We start from the raw sequence: 16,402 nt of genomic DNA, 5'->3' as shown, positions 1-16,402 counted from the left end.
ATAATAAAAATATACCAGGTCCTGCTCCATTAAGACTGGGCTTCTCACGTTCTGCTTTGAAACGATTTCTGAACAAATATCAGATCCCGAGATATCTCCCATTTTATTTGCATTTATTAAAATGTTTGGTGGACTTATACTAGCAGGCATTACTGTTGACATATCTCTGTAAACAGTTTCATGTTGATCAAGCGTTGCTTCACGTCTGAAACCAGATGAATCAAAGCAAGAAGGGTTTATGTAAACAGAAGGAAGAAAATCTTTGCCTCAGGCTGTCAGGCACATCTATCACATGTGGTATACAGCCTATCTGTCCGCTTTGTTTTATGTATTTTAGTTAAAATATCTAGAGACTGACATTCTTTTTCATAAAACATCTCAAGCTCAGTGAGATTGGATGGAGAGTTTCTGTGAACATTAGATTTTAAGTCTTGCTATAGATTCTGGGTTGTAATTAGATTTGGATTTTCACTGAACCATTCTTACACATGAATTTGCTTTGATCAAAACCATTCCATTCCACTGTCCTTAGACAATGGTAAATGTGCTATGCTGATTTTGTCAGACCTCAGTGAAGCTTTTTATATGGTTGATTGCATTGCTCTCCAGGATCTGGTTGGTATTCAAGAGGCTGTCCTTCAGTAGTTTACATTTTATTCATCTAGTAGGTCTTTCTAGGTTGAATTTTAAAAATTCTCTTCCTCAACAGAGACTGTTAGTTATGGAGTTCCTAAAGGATATTTCTTGGGGCCAGTTTTATTCAGATTGTACATGCTTCCCCTGGGGAATTTCTTTTTCTCTAAACACATTTCAGTCCATATGTTCTTAAGTCCTGAGACCTATGTTCTGTTACATCTATGATAAATTTCACTAAAGGTAAAATGCTGGTCACTGTTTACAGCTTTGTGTGATAATAAGTCTGAGATTGTTATCATATGGTATTTTGCAATAATATGCTTAAGTTATTTAATATCTAATTAAATAACTTTCTGTTTAGTATTGTCCTATGGATACCAGCCCAATATGGCGATGGTATTAGAACAACAAATGAAAGAGTGATTTGAGCACTGGCATTTTTGAAACAGCAAACTCTGCACACACATCGAACAAATTCACAACTTCTCTCCAAAATATAAGAATTTATTAACAAAAACAGTTTAACTAACAAGTTAAACATTTTTCAGTTAACAAACTCTTTACAAAGCTAGAAAGATTCAACTAAAACTACCAAGCAAAATTATGAAAAATGATCTATGTACAAGAAGGAACAAGGGAACCAATAAAAATTATTCAATGATATGACAGTTCATTGTGAACTCCCATATCACCAAGGATTTTCTGAAGGAATTTGGGGAATGAGGTCAACTTAGTTTCAAACTAATTTAGGACAGTAATAATGGTAAGTAAAACATTATTAATAAATAAAATAATATTTTAAAGAATTGTCAAAATCTACCTTTTTGAATAATTGGTTCTTAATGTTGTTTCAGTTAGCCGGTAAAAATAATATTTATGGAAATATAATTTGCCAAATAATAAATCAACAATCTTTTGGACAATTGATCTTAATGCTATGTTAACCTCTTAAGTGCATCATCAAAACCATTGTGCGCAGCATAAAATCAATAAAATAAAGAGAAAATAAGTAGAATTATACATATAATTTTGTCTCCATCTGGGGGGATTTTATTCAAAAAAAGATTGATCAATGAAAAGCTATGTAAAAAAACTGCGAAAAGAATATTCTATGAAAACCTATGTATACAAATGCATAAAAGAATTACCAATGAAAAACTGATGAATACAATGAACACCTCACAGCCAGGGTAGTCAGCTACTCTGCGGCATACAAATAAGCATATTGCACTATTACAACCTGCCTTCCCTCTTCTCAAGTTGCCTACCAATCAGTGTACAGGTCCTTCTCAAAATATTAGCATATTGTGATAAAGTTCATTATTTTCCATAATGTCATGATGAAAATTTAACATTCATATATTTTAGATTCATTGCACAATAACTGAAATATTTCAGGTCTTTTATTGTCTTAATACGGATGATTTTGGCATACAGCTCATGAAAACCCAAAATTCCTATCTCACAAAATTAGCATATCATTAAAAGGGTCTCTAAACGAGCTATGAACCTAATCATCTGAATCAACGAGTTAACTCTAAACACCTGCAAAAGATTCCTGAGGCCTTTAAAACTCCCAGCCTGGTTCATCACTCAAAACCCCAATCATGGGTAAGACTGCCGACCTGACTGCTGTCCAGAAGGCCTCTATTGACACCCTCAAGCAAGAGGGTAAGACACAGAAAGACATTTCTGAACGAATAGGCTGGTCCCAGAGTGCTGTATCAAGGCACCTCAGTGGGAAGTATGTGGGAAGGAAAAAGTGTGGCAGAAAACGCTGCACAACGAGAAGAGGTGACCGGACCCTGAGGAAGATTGTGGAGAAGGGCCGATTCCAGACCTTGGGGGACCTGCGGAAGCAGTGGACTGAGTCTGGAGTAGAAACATCCAGAGCCACCGTGCACAGGTGTGTGCAGGAAATGGGCTACAGGTGCCGCCTTCCCCAGGTCAAGCCACTTTTGAACCAGAAACAGCGGCAGAAGCGCCTGACCTGGGCTACAGAGAAGCAGCACTGGACTGTTGCTCAGTGGTCCAAAGTACTTTTTTTGGATGAAAGCAAATTCTGCATGTCATTCGGAAATCAAGGTGCCAGAGTCTGGAGGAAGACTGGGGAGAAGGAAATGCCAAAATGCCAGAAGTCCAGTGTCAAGTACCCACAGTCAGTGATGGTCTGGGGTGCCGTGTCAGCTGCTGGTGTTGGTCCACTGTGTTTTATCAAGGGCAGGGTCAATGCAGCTAGCTATCAGGAGATTTTGGAGCACTTCATGCTTCCATCTGCTGAAAAGCTTTATGGAGATGAAGATTTCATTTTTCAGCACGACCTGGCACCTGCTCACAGTGCCAAAACCACTGGTAAATGGTTTACTGACCATGGTATCACTGTGCTCAATTGGCCTGCCAACTCTCCTGACCTGAACCCCATAGAGAATCTGTGGGATATTGTGAAGAGAACGTTGAGAGACTCAAGACCCAACACTCTGGATGAGCTAAAGGCCGCTATCGAAGCATCCTGGGCCTCCATAAGACCTCAGCAGTGCCACAGGCTGATTGCCTCCATGCCACGCCGCATTGAAGCAGTCATTTCTGCTAAAGGATTCCTGACCAACTATTGAGTGCATAACTGTACATGATTATTTGAAGGTTGACGTTTTTTGTATTAAAAACACTTTTCTTTTATTGGTCGGATGAAATATGCTAATTTTGTGAGATAGGAATTTTGGGTTTTCATGAGCTGTATGCCAAAATCATCCGTATTAAGACAATAAAAGACCTGAAATATTTCAGTTAGTGTGCAATGAATCTAAAATATATGAATGTTAAATTTTCATCATTACATTATGGAAAATAATGAACTTTATCACAATATGCTAATATTTTGAGAAGGACCTGTATGAATGTGTGCGCCTTTGTGACTGTGACTGGATCAATGGGGCTTTAAAGTAAAATGTTTTGAGTGGTCAATATGACCAGAAAAGCACTCAGTAAATTCAGTCTATTTACCATTATTTAATAACTTGGACCATAAAAGAAGTCTAGATGTAATATATGATTATCAGTTAAAATTTGATAAGCACATTATTTCTGTGGTCAAAATGAATTGCCTACAACGTATCTCAATTACAGTCATCACCACGTTAAATACCACCAAATTAGTCTATTGTAGCGCTTTTTCAGCATCAGTCAATGTCTTCTGCAGAATTTGCATAATTTCTTCACTGGCTTCAGAGAGCTGACTTTAACCTTTTAAAATACATATTGTATGGCCTGGCACCACAATACCAAATCACAAACCTTCTCTGCTCCTATTTTAATTCTAAGTCCCTCAGATCATCTGAACAGCTCCTCCTGGATGTCCCTTGCTCATGATTGGTCAATTAGAGAGATTGTGCCTTTGCTGTCTTCCACTATCAATTAAGTGTGCCCCGTCTTGTGAGGTTTATTTTTCTTGACTTTGAACTGAAATGAATGGTTGTGACTCCCCCACAATGTATTCTATCTTTTTGTGATTTTATATTTTTACCTAAGTATAATGTTTTCACAAATCCTTTTTATTACTGTATGGTTTTCAGATTATTTTGAAGTAAATGGCCAGATGTGCATTACCTTTTTTAACAACTGTCCAGTTGAAATAAAAATAAGGCAGCAGGGTAAAAAAGAAAATCAGAATTTTAAATGCAAGATTTTTTTAAAAACAAAGTTTTGAAAAAGTGCACAAAAAGTAGGTCTTTCTGCGAAATGAGTGACTGGGTCACTGATGTCAGAGGGTGTCATAAGGACAGACAGTAGATGGAGCCAAACAAGGACTGACACAAAGTTCACAGTTTCAGGGTGATTTGTTGGCTTTAGTTCACATGATGCTGGTTGAGAAACTTTTGAAGCATTTTTATCCAGTCAGCTAGACTATTTACTAGAACAACACACCCATTTCAGCCTTAAATGTTTGAGTCGGAATTTGACTCGGATATTCCCTGACCTGTGATGACAGCTAATGTGGATGGAGAGGCTGAAACAAACGTTGACAAGGATAATGGGTACTTATCGTTCAGAGCTTAAACTGACTCTTTATTGAGGGTTCAGAGAAAAAAATCTAATTTTCAGTGCATTACAATACAGACACAGGTGACTGATAAACAACATTAAAATTTGATTATCTTTCTGCTCATTTATGACTTGAGAGATGCAGAAGGTGGAACACTGAAGCACATATGTGCAGCAACCGGACCCAGACAAATGCCTTTAATAATTTCTTTATTGACTATCTACAATGCCCAATGTTTTTCACGCAACAAAATAAACTTTGGTCCAAAAAATACTACAGAACCAACTTTTAGCATGAAGTTTTAAAAACTGTAAGATCACTTTAATCATCCAAAACAAATGATCTGTTTAGTCTTCATACGTTTGTGCTGAAAGTTTAGTCACTCCAACTACAAACATTCTCAATCATTATTTCTCAGGCATTGTTCCCTTAGGTGTGGAAGTCAGAAGCTGTCATACCAATCTATAAATACATTGCAGAACCTGATGTCTATCCATCAGGAGAAGGATTATAGGTTGTAACAAATATAAATGCCTTGGGGTCTTAATAGATCCTCATGAGCTTTTAAATCACAGGTGGAAAGGGACTGTAGTCTGGTAAAATTCAACATTTTAAATGTCCATTTCTCAAGATCGCACTCATCTGAGCAGGCAAGTAAAATGTACATGTATGCTATCAGCTAGTGTTTAACAACTTGGTCACAGACAAACACAACTATACCAAAAACCATTAAAAGTTCTCTATAAGCAAATCATTGAAAACATTGTAATTTCACCACTGTACAAAGCATAACTTATGAAGTTGGGAGAACATCGTAAAATATTTAAATGCCTGTCAGTTATACAAAATTATTCACAGCCATCTCCCCAGTTTGCAATTATTAGAATTAATTCAAATTGTTTAGCATCAGGTGCAGTAAGAGGGGATGGCATTGGTCCTTTTTAGAGACACTGATTTAGTCAGCTGCCATTTAAAGCTGAACATGAATGGAGCTCAGTTCTAGTGAAAACTAGCCTCACACAACGTTATAGCATTTGTTTTTATTTTATATTCAGTTGTGTTCAAAATAATAGCAGCGTGTTTAAAAATGTCAGTAAAGATCAAAATCCTTACCACAGTTTTTATTTCAATGCATAGGGAATATTGCACATTATATTCTAAATCGAACCATGAAGAAAACAGTATTAATCTTTTATCGTTCAACAAAATAGCAGGGTCTGCATTTGCTTTACAAACTCAAATATTTACTGTAGAAACATTTTAGGATTTATCATTCATGTGAATCACTAAACTGATATTTAGTTGTATAACCACTGTTTCATAGAACTGCTCAACATCTGTGTTGCATGGGGTCGACCAACTTCTGGCTCCTGTTAACAGGCATTCCAGCCCAGGATGGTTTAACAAAATTCCACAATTTCTTAGTATTTCTTGGTTCTACCTCAGAAAAAGTAGTTTTGATGTCACCCCACAAGTTTTCAATCCAATTAAGGTCCTGGGATTGGGTGTGTCGGGGGTCGTTGTCTTGGCCTTGTTGAAACACTCATTTCAAGGACATTTCCTCTTAGGGAATAAGGCACTACGACCTTTTTAACCTCTGAAGCCCCAAGGGTTTTTTTCTGAAGTTTGTGCATTGTACAGTATATAAACCTTTTAGAAATATCTTGAATAAGGCTACAGATTTTTGGAAACCTCAAATCCACTTGTAGACATTACCTGTGCAAAGGTTCATGCAGCTGAGGTAAACTAAAGCAGAGGTACAGAGGTTTTAGTAAAGACATACGTAGGCGTTTTGCCTTTTGGCACATTTTGGCACCATCTACAAAAGTGGAGATTTCTTGTGTTTTTACTTCCAAAACGTAATAAACTTTTTTTTATGTGTATAAAATGCCTTGTTTTTAAATGTTCATTGTACAATGTTTGGATTTAGTGCATTGAGCAGAGGCTGCAATTATTGCTTTCTCATCTAACTACAAACACACTTCTAAACCTTGTGGAAGATGTTTATAGAATAGTAAAAGTTGCTATTGCTTAGAAGGGGTTCCATTAACAAATTGGACCTTATAGATTAAGAATATATAATTTGTAAAAGTAGACAGACAAATACTTTTGGCAATACAGTGTATATTCATATTGAGTTGCGTAATAAATACCCCACCGAATATTCAGTTCCCCTGAAACTGTTTTCTTTCCCCAGGTAACTTCTGTAAGGAAAGAGCAAACATCTTCAAATTCACAGCAATAGTTGTGTTTGATGAGTGAAAGAAATGCAGTTACTTCAATAATACATCACCTAGAGCAGATGATTTAAAGACACAAAGCACATTAACTGACATGATTAAATGATTAAAAGTTATGGTAGCTGCTAGAAACGTCTTTCATTTATCCAATAATGGGTTATATTTTACATTGGAATCGTGCTTTACAAGAATTACATGTCTAACAAATTATTATTAATTATACAATCTATTATTTTCAGAAAGCTTTATTTTTTATTTTTTATGTCCAGCTGACCAAGCTTTCAGTCTTTTATAGCAGTAGTAAAAAATAAATCCAAAAACCAAAACTGTGTCAAAAACAAGAAGACGTTTTTTTTTTTTTTTTTACTGGGAACAACAGGATCAAAGATAAAATGACAAACCTTGGAACGATAAAAGATTACATGTTGTGGTTTTACCAACAACTTCAGAACAGTGTACTGTTCTGTAACTTTGTTGTTGTTGTTATATGTATTATCCAGAAAATGCACGGACATCGTTGGTGTTCGATGTCTTTCTTTATTAGCCAGCTCTCTGCTCAGCACAATACACACATGTTAGAACTCCCTCCCACAGCTGTTGTTACCGCGATACTAACTGCATCATCTGTGTACTACATTTACCCCCCCTTTCTAAGAACCCATAGAAATCCACATGACCGCAATGCATATGACCACAGAACTGTGAGAAAGGCCAAACAATGTGAACCTGACTAGATAAATTGGGTAGACTGCCGGTTTATCTGTGTAGCCATGTGGGTTGTTCTGTCACTTGACAGACTACGCCCTAAGCTTAAGTTTCAGAAGTCCATAACATGGTCTCTAAATGTAAGAAGTTCTCTGACGGGCCCTAGCAGGACGAGGTTCAGGCTGCAATGACACAACTAGTGCATTTGGTTCACATGGATGTGTAGCTGGCTCCATTGGTCATATAAAAGGGAAGTCCTTGTCCAAACCTGTCTGGTATGGCTCAGCTGCAGCCACCACAGCGATGGATGGTTGGGACACCCGCTAAGGCGGTTGGCATGCCAAAAGGTGCCATCAGCCGAACAAAATTTGGCTGATCCTAACTGTTCAATGACCTGCTGTGGTGCAGACGAGGACAACTTGTGGTACCAATGGGGTCGCTACATCTACACCCAGTCTGACACCACGAACGTGGGGCATTTCACCCTATGTTTTTTGTTGAACCGCTGCTTCATGCAGTGCTGTTGTTCTGCCACTCCTTGTGACCTTGCTGATTGTGAGCAATCCAGAGGAAGCTACAGTTCATGTCCAAGCATCAGTAGTGCTGGAGAACTGCCCATCGTTGCATGTGTCGTTGCTCTGTAGTGAAGCAGAGTGCCCTGCAGTGCTTACGAAAATGAAGAGACCCTCCTCCAGATGTGCTCTGAGCCCATTTTTGAGTGTTTGGTAAAACCTCTCCACACCACGATTAGGTTGATGGTGGTAGAAGGCAGTTCTGGATGTGAGTCCATGGAGTCGATGGCCACGGCAAGGGCTGTAAAGATGGCAGTGGTGGCGGGCCAGTCTTACCGCTGGTGAGACAAGCTCTGTCTTTAACCATAGTCTCCACATTTCTATCGATGCCCGGCCACCAGACCAGGCCACTGCAGCACTGCTTGGTTTTAACGACCCCAGGTGACCCTCATGGAGCATGTTGAGGATTCATGCTCTCAATGCACTGGGCACCATTGTGCACAGCCCCTCTGCCACACAGACATAGTTCCAGTAGGAGAGGTCACTCCTGACATGGTGAAAGGGCATTAGATCCTCCAGTACTCTGGAGGGCCATCCCTCCTGAATGAAGACACAGGGTTGGTTGAATGCAGTCCCATGAGAATTAAGTCTGGCTCAGAGGAATTTTGTACGGAGTCTGACTCAGAATCTGGAGTAGCTCTGGAGATCTAGTCTGCCACAATGTTCTCCCTGCCAGGTGTGAAGTGTGTGGTGAAATTATACGCCTGCAGCCTCTCTGACCACCTGTAAAGGGGCAGTGGCCTGTGTCCCGATCCGGATGTAACCACTAAGGCTGTGAGGGCCTGGTGGTCTTTCCACAGAGTGAAGTGCCGTCCATATAAGTACATGTGCCATCATTCGCATGGTCAGATGCAAGCTAGGGCCTCCCTCTTGACAGAGTACTTCCGTTCGGCCGAGGTAAGTGACCTTGAAGCAAACGCCACTGAGCGCTCAGTCCCATGCTGCAGTTGAGAGAGAATGGCACCGACTGTGGTATGTCACAAATGTGTGGCTGTGCAGGTCAAAATGGGCAAGCACGAGTGGGGAGATCAGCTGCGACTTAAGGTGGCGGACTGCGGTGGTGCATGCAGAGGATCAGGACCAGACAGCGTCCTGCTTGAGGAGAGCATGTAGTGGCGCCGTGGTAACAGAGTAGTTGGCGAGGAAGCGGAGGTAAAAAGAGATAATTCCCAGGAAAGATAACAGCTGCCCTGGGCAGGGAAGGTTCCGGTAGGCACAGGACGACATCAACATTTAAATGGAGTGGGCTCAGGCCATCAGCAGCCAGGTGGAACCCCACGAAGTCGATGACTGGCATGGCAAAGATGCACTTCTCCCCGTTTAGGGTGAGGTGGTGGTGAGCAAGAGCCTCAAGCTACTTGGAAAGGCAATCATCATACAGGGCAGGCATCACTCCGTGCACCACGATGTAATCCAGGTAGACCACCATACCATCAAGACCTGCAAAGACGGTGTTCATGATTTTCTGGAAACAGCTTGGGGCGGAGCTGAGGCCAAAGGGCATACTGGTGTATCAGAAAACCTCCACGTGGATTACAAAGGCAGTGAGATTGCGGCTGTGGCTGTTTAGGGGAACCTGGAGGTAGCCTTGGCGAAGGTCAAGCTTAGACAAGACCGTGGGGCCATGGAACCTTGCACAAAGTTTCTCCATCATGGGCAGGAGAGATTTTTTAGGTATTACCACTTTGTTCACCTGTCTGAGATCATTGCAGGCGTGCAGGCCACTCAACTTCTTCTTCACCACCACCAGATTGAAGATCCAGGGTGAAGGGTCAATAAGCACAATGATGCCAGCGTCCAGAATCTTAAGCAGCTCGGCTATGACATTATCATCCGGATGACACAGCTGGGGTCGATACCTGGCTGATGATTAAAGGCGGGGAGGCTGCCCAGCCGAGTGAACAATGAGGGCCAGCGGTCCTGCCAAGTTGTGTTCACCGTCAATATGGTGGAGCATGTGTTGTCCATGATGGAGAAACCTAAGGCACAGAAGAGGTCAAACCCCAGGAGATTAGCGCCATGGCAAGACACCTGGAAGGTGAACGCTGGGAGGGTCCTGGTACCATAGCAGGCAGAGAAGGTAACAGTGCCCACCATGCCATTTTTAGCATGGGATGGGAGGTAGAACCGCAGTTACCACACAGTGGTGCCTTGATGTCCTGCCACATTTATCTCAGGCACCTCGAGGAGTAAAGGGGGTTCAGGAAGCTGAGCCACCGGAGCTACAGTCTGTGCAGACAAAGAGGAACATACTTAGGCTGGCTCTGGGGCTGCTAGCTGAGATCGCAGAGCAGCCTTCAACAGCTGAAGATCGTCTGGTGACATAAACAGTTTTTCCCACAGCCTGGGATTAGCTGCGTGTTCGGCCAGCTGGTCCCTAATCATTTCCTCTTTCAAAACACTGAATTTACAGAGGCTTGCCAAACACCGGTGGTAAGTTATGTAACTGCGGATCGCCCGGCCGCTGGCGGTGCTAATGGAAGACTATTCGGCGCTCAATGACGCACTGAGGTGCTGGAAAATGTCAGGCCAGCAAGGCAATATAGTCATCATGTTTGTCCACCAGTCCATAGGTCCGAAATATGCGTTGTCCCTTACTCCCCAAGTGGAAAAGCATGGCTTTTCGCCTAGCGTCAGCCCAATAGTCGCTATAAACGTCCCGAAAGACTCCTTTCAGCGGTACCATGGGAACAGTGGCTTACTGGGCAGAGCAAGGACAACGTGCGTGGACAGCAAAGGTTTTCACTGTCTCGCTTTACTAGCTAGCTCTCCGCTCAGCAGACACATGTTAGAACTCCCTCCCACGGCTGATGTCACCATGCTGCTGATTGCATCAGCCGTATACTAAATTATGTATGCATTTCTGCAGGTGTAGAATCAGTCTTCTAGGGTGTTATCTTGTATTGTTCTTTCTCTCCTCAGTTCTTTTCTCCTTCTCTCCATTTTGCCTTTTCCCCCCACCTCTTTCTCTTTCTCTTTCTGAAGTTTTTTTATATATATTAAGCGGAACATTATAGCGTTAGCCACTTATCAAAGTAAATCAAAGTAAATCTGTCAGAGAACAATTCTGACTGATACTCTGCCAGAAAGGACATGTTAAAAAAATGTACTCTATTTCTAGTGCAGGTGTACATGCGGATAATGTGCCCTTATGCAGACAGTGGGAAAGCATCTGCTGCCAGGAGATATATCCCTTCTCCTTTAGGCTGCAGGAAGCAAACGTTAGCTGCATCACAAGGAAAATACCACTGTTCTGACCAGTTTGAGCACAAAATTATTTTTCTGAACCTATTGGATTTGATAAATGCTTTTTGAATATAATTAAATGAATTTGTAAGTGTTAGGTATTATTTAGTCAACTCAGAGGTAAGAACGATACAGTCAGAGTTACTTGTGACAAGGGTAGCCCACTTTGCAGTGAAACTACAAAGTTTTTGACACCCTATCTCTTTATTTATATGCACAGTTCAGACAGGGTGTGTGTGTGTGAGACGGAAAGGAGGCTGGTTCACACAGAGATAACAATGATCTCACACACACAGGGAGGAAGGCATAGTGCAGGTGCCTTGCAACCCAAGGTTTTTACATGAGTGATAACAAGTTTTTGCACCCATCCAACAGTCCCTCCTTTTATCACAAGTAAAAACATTTAATATAAAAACGAGTAAGAAAAATACTTTGTATGAGCGAAAACCCACGGACGGTAAACAGATTATATTTTGTGGGAAATACTCATACGGCCCCGCCGCCCTCGGCAACCATTAAAAGTTAAATGTTGATTAATACTTGAAATCATAAAAATAAAAGAATGATACTTGAAATCATAAAAATAAAAGAATAATACTTGAAATCATAAAAATAAAAGAATAATACTTGAAATCATAAAAATAAAAGAATAATACTTGAAATCATAAAAATAAAAGAATGATACTTGAAATCATAAAAATAAAAGAATAATACTTGAAATCATAAAAATAAAAGAATAATACTTAATGAAAACAGTGAAACATAATAAAGGGATTTAAAAATCTGCCCTGTTTATGTCATCATTGTACTTTTTCTCATTTCACTTAAGCAACAACTTCTTTCGATTTTCTGCTGTAAGGTCATTTTATGAAATACAATGTATGAGTACACTCAGGCTTTTGATGTGATTTATTTACAACATGTCATCATAATCGTCCCCTTCATTTTCGTGTATTTCTACCTAGTTCAGTGTTGCATATGCCACCGTGAACAATACCAGAAATTCTGTAGGAATGGATGTGCGTCATGTTCTTCCGTCAGTGTTCTGAGATGGGTCCCGTCTGATGTCCATCTCTTCTGGTTCGGTATCACCTCCTGTGGATCCTGCTTTAGATAGAGAAAGAGTCCTGCTACCAGAATTAAGCTCAGGCTTATCAGTCCTGTCCACATGTTACAGAGAGCCATTTTATAATTGGGCGCAGATCAGCTGTTTTCTTCACCGGTTTGAGACGCTGGGCCATCTTTGAACCCGGACTTCCTCTGCTACCCCGTCGGTTGATCTGGCTCCTGTAACGGCAAAACTGGCTTACAGTGGCTTTTATGGATCCAGGAAGGCCTCTCTGCTATTTTCAGAGCTGTGGGCGTTGTCAGGAGTACTTGAAACGGCCCTTTCCACCAAGGAGTGCTCCAATCCTTCCGGTGGAGTGTCTTAATCAGGACCAGGTCTCCAGGCCTCAGGTCATTCTGTGGGATAGGAGCAGAGATTATCAGCAGACCACTGGACATTTGTTCTTCTTTTGTCTGCAACATTTTATTCATCCACTCAGCTAATGAAGTTTCCTGTTGTGCTTTCTCTATTTCATTCATGTCAGAGGGCAGAGGAAACGGTCTGCCATGTACTATTTCTTTGAGAATACAAATTCACATCAGCAACTTGGTGCCACGTGATCTCAGGCTCAGAACACAGTGGGTGGAGTTATACAATGATGTACAGTAGGTGGCAAATGGAGTAAGACCAGTTTGATTTGGAGTTATTCTCATCCATAATTAACCAGGGATAAGCATCCGGGCCATGGCCTCCCTGTTTCTTCCATTGTTTTCCTTAATCTTTAACTGAAACCCTAATGCATTAGAACTTAGTTCTATTAATTTATTTATAAAATGAGTTCCATTATCTGACCTTATAATCTGTGGGATACCATATGTGGGGAAGAAATGTGTCACTAGGTTCATCTATTACAACTAGGCAATATTTCTTCCCCCGTGTTTGCAACAAATTATGCATGATCTGCAAAAATGATTTGCATAGTCAGAAATATTTATAGTGTAGCATTAATGCTTTACCAGATGTGACATATTCCCCCCTTGACACGTGGGTCTTCCCAATGTGTCACTGTAGCCGCTGTGTTGTATAAATGTTTTTGGGAGGATTGGTTTATCTTCTATCTGATAGATGTCATCTTTTTTCTGTGCTCCTCTCTTTAGCCAGGCCTTTATTTCTGTCTTGGGTGCTGACTGTTGGGCGTCTTTCAGCACATCTGTGTCTATAAATAGCAGATCTGACATTTTCTCTTTAATAGGTTGAAATGAGTTAGTTCTGTCCCTGATGATGTTTTAAAACCTCTATTTTGCCAAATCTTAGCATGGTGATGTACTGATCCGAAAACGTATTGGCTGTCTGTGTATATAGTAAGTATTTGTCCCTCATGTAATTCACATGCTCTTACTACAGCATATAATTCTGCTGTTTGTGCTGAGCATGTATTGGGTAGAGATTTAGCTTCTATTATCCTATCGATGGTTGTTACTGCATAACCAACTCTATTCTTTCCATATTCATCTTTAGATGCTGAGCCATCTACAAACACAACACATGAATCTGGTATAAGGGTTTGAGAAATGTCTTGTCTGGGTTTGGTGTCTTCTTCAACTTTTGCTTTATAAGAATGTGGTTTTCCATCTTCTGCAGTAGGTATTAGAGTACTTGGATTTAAAGGGCACATCTTTTTAGAGTTATGTTTGGCTGTGATAATAATAGCAATGTCAGTGTGATATGCCTTGCATGTAGCGTCAGGTGCTTCTCTTAATATTCCTGACTTCAACATATCTTGTATTACTGGCTTAGTATCTTCTTCAGCTTCTGGCTTGAAGGGGTATTGGCGGACTAATGGCCTTTTTTCAGATATTAGTTTTAACCTTGTATGGTGGGAACCCCTTTATAAGCCCTACATCAGTTGATGATTGGGACCACAGTTCAGGTGGGACAGCAGCTAGGGCAGGATGCATGTTGCTCTCAGCTAAGCCCTGTATTTGTCCCTCTGCCTCATCTAAATGTGTCCTTGGATGGACTTTGACTATCCACGCCAGAATGAGCTTCCAGATTCCTGTATTAGGATCTACCTTTGACAGTGTCAGTGCTGTTCCTGCAGAGGATTAAAGCCTCTGTTTTTCCAAATTCTTATTATTATTTTTTGTCATATTTTATAAAGTAAGTCCTTATTACATTTAAAAATGAGATCAATATTTTTGGTAGTTGCTATTATTATAAATAATGCTTGGTTTAGTTCTTATTAAAAATAAAAATAAAAACTCACTCACTGATGAACACAAAAAATGAAGGGCATATTATATCTTATAATCTTAGTTTGTTTTACCCAGTTTTATAGATACAACATACAGTTTCAGTCAGCTTTGTATTTAGTTCAAGTAACTAAAGTCTGTTTCAATTAACTCAAGTTTTCTCTATTTCAGTCCAGTCCAGTAATTATGTTAAGGTTCATTTCATCTTATGTTAAGTTTGAGTCTAATCTGATCATTTTGAACCTGACTGGAAAAAGTCTAAACATCTGTTAAAATCTTTTTGTTTTACCATAGAGAACTGACCTAATATTATTATGGTAATGTTGAGGACTCTAATTTTTACATAACATGAAACAGACATTTATTTCACAAAAACAGAAAGTCAAACACAGACATTTGGCCACATGAACGTTTAAATAACCTGTTTGTAAAAGAATTATGAAAAATTGAAGACGGATCTATGAACTTTCTTATGGTTATCAGTATTTTTAATACAGGTAGAACCTTTGCTATCTTTATATGATTTTTCGAAAAAGATTCTGGAAACCTTATTAAGATATAAATTTGGCAAAGATCATCAGAACATCAGACCTTTATTAGCGCTTTTAAAGTCCCTCAAAGATGCATTACAATGAAATCAGTCATTCCCATTCACACACATTCACACACTACTTACTTATTTCTCTGTCAGAGTAATTTTTATTTGCAAAAATTTGAGCATAATTTGACTTCTATTATTCTTAAAATGCACATTGTTTCCTCATAACCCCTTTTGTTTCCACTAGGTCTGTTTTGAACGCTTCAATTCTTTTTTTTTATTCACCAAGAATCAATAAGGTGGTCTTAGTGGGTCCATCTTAAAGGTGTTATCTGTTGGGTGTCATGTTATCATTGTCAGGTCAGTGAGGTTCATAAGTCAGTCAGAACCTTGGTCATTTGGTCTGTGCTCATAATGTTTCATAGATCCAGCCTATGATTAGTCAGCAAAACCTCCACCTATAGGAGAAAAATTGATTGTTAATGAATGAGCTGCATTTCCTAGGAACACTGTCTTCCTCCTGGATGAGCATCACCTGTTGAAAAACTTTCATCATTGTTTGTTTCACATATTCAATCAGATCTTTATATTATACCAGTAGGTGAAGTTGTTAGTATCTCATGTAGACTGACATATACTGTTGCATTTGGAGAAGATCTCAGATTAAATAAACATAGTTAGAGCTTCAATCCAGGTTCATTTTGTGTCTGCAGACTTTAGCCAATTTTTCTTTTTTTTTTTTTATACATAAAGATCAAGATTCAAAACATTTTCAAAAGGCAGATTGTGGCAGAATGTAGACAAAACTGCTTATTGATTGACAAAATAACATTCAAGCACACAATCACCACATTAAAAGGCTCTACTTCTAGAGAATCACTAAACTTCTGGGGTCCGGTTTTGGCCCGCGGACCTTGAGTTTGACACATGCAGGGTAGAGTTACAATTTTTTTTTTTTTTTTTTTTTTTTTTCAGACCTTTCAGCAGAGACAGGCTTCTGCTTTTTGCAGAAGTTTTATCTTTGTTTTCAGGCAGCTGCATCTCTTTGTCAAGGTCGTTTCACAGAGCTGAAATTTAACTTCTCTCAAAGAGGAAAAATCAAGAATGCAAACAATCTGAGCCAAAT

This window comes from Girardinichthys multiradiatus, chromosome 22 (assembly GCF_021462225.1).
Source record: "Girardinichthys multiradiatus isolate DD_20200921_A chromosome 22, DD_fGirMul_XY1, whole genome shotgun sequence".
Lineage (NCBI taxonomy): Eukaryota > Metazoa > Chordata > Actinopteri > Cyprinodontiformes > Goodeidae > Girardinichthys > Girardinichthys multiradiatus.
The sequence above is the reverse complement of the archived record's forward strand: the minus strand, read 5'-3'. Positions refer to the sequence as shown.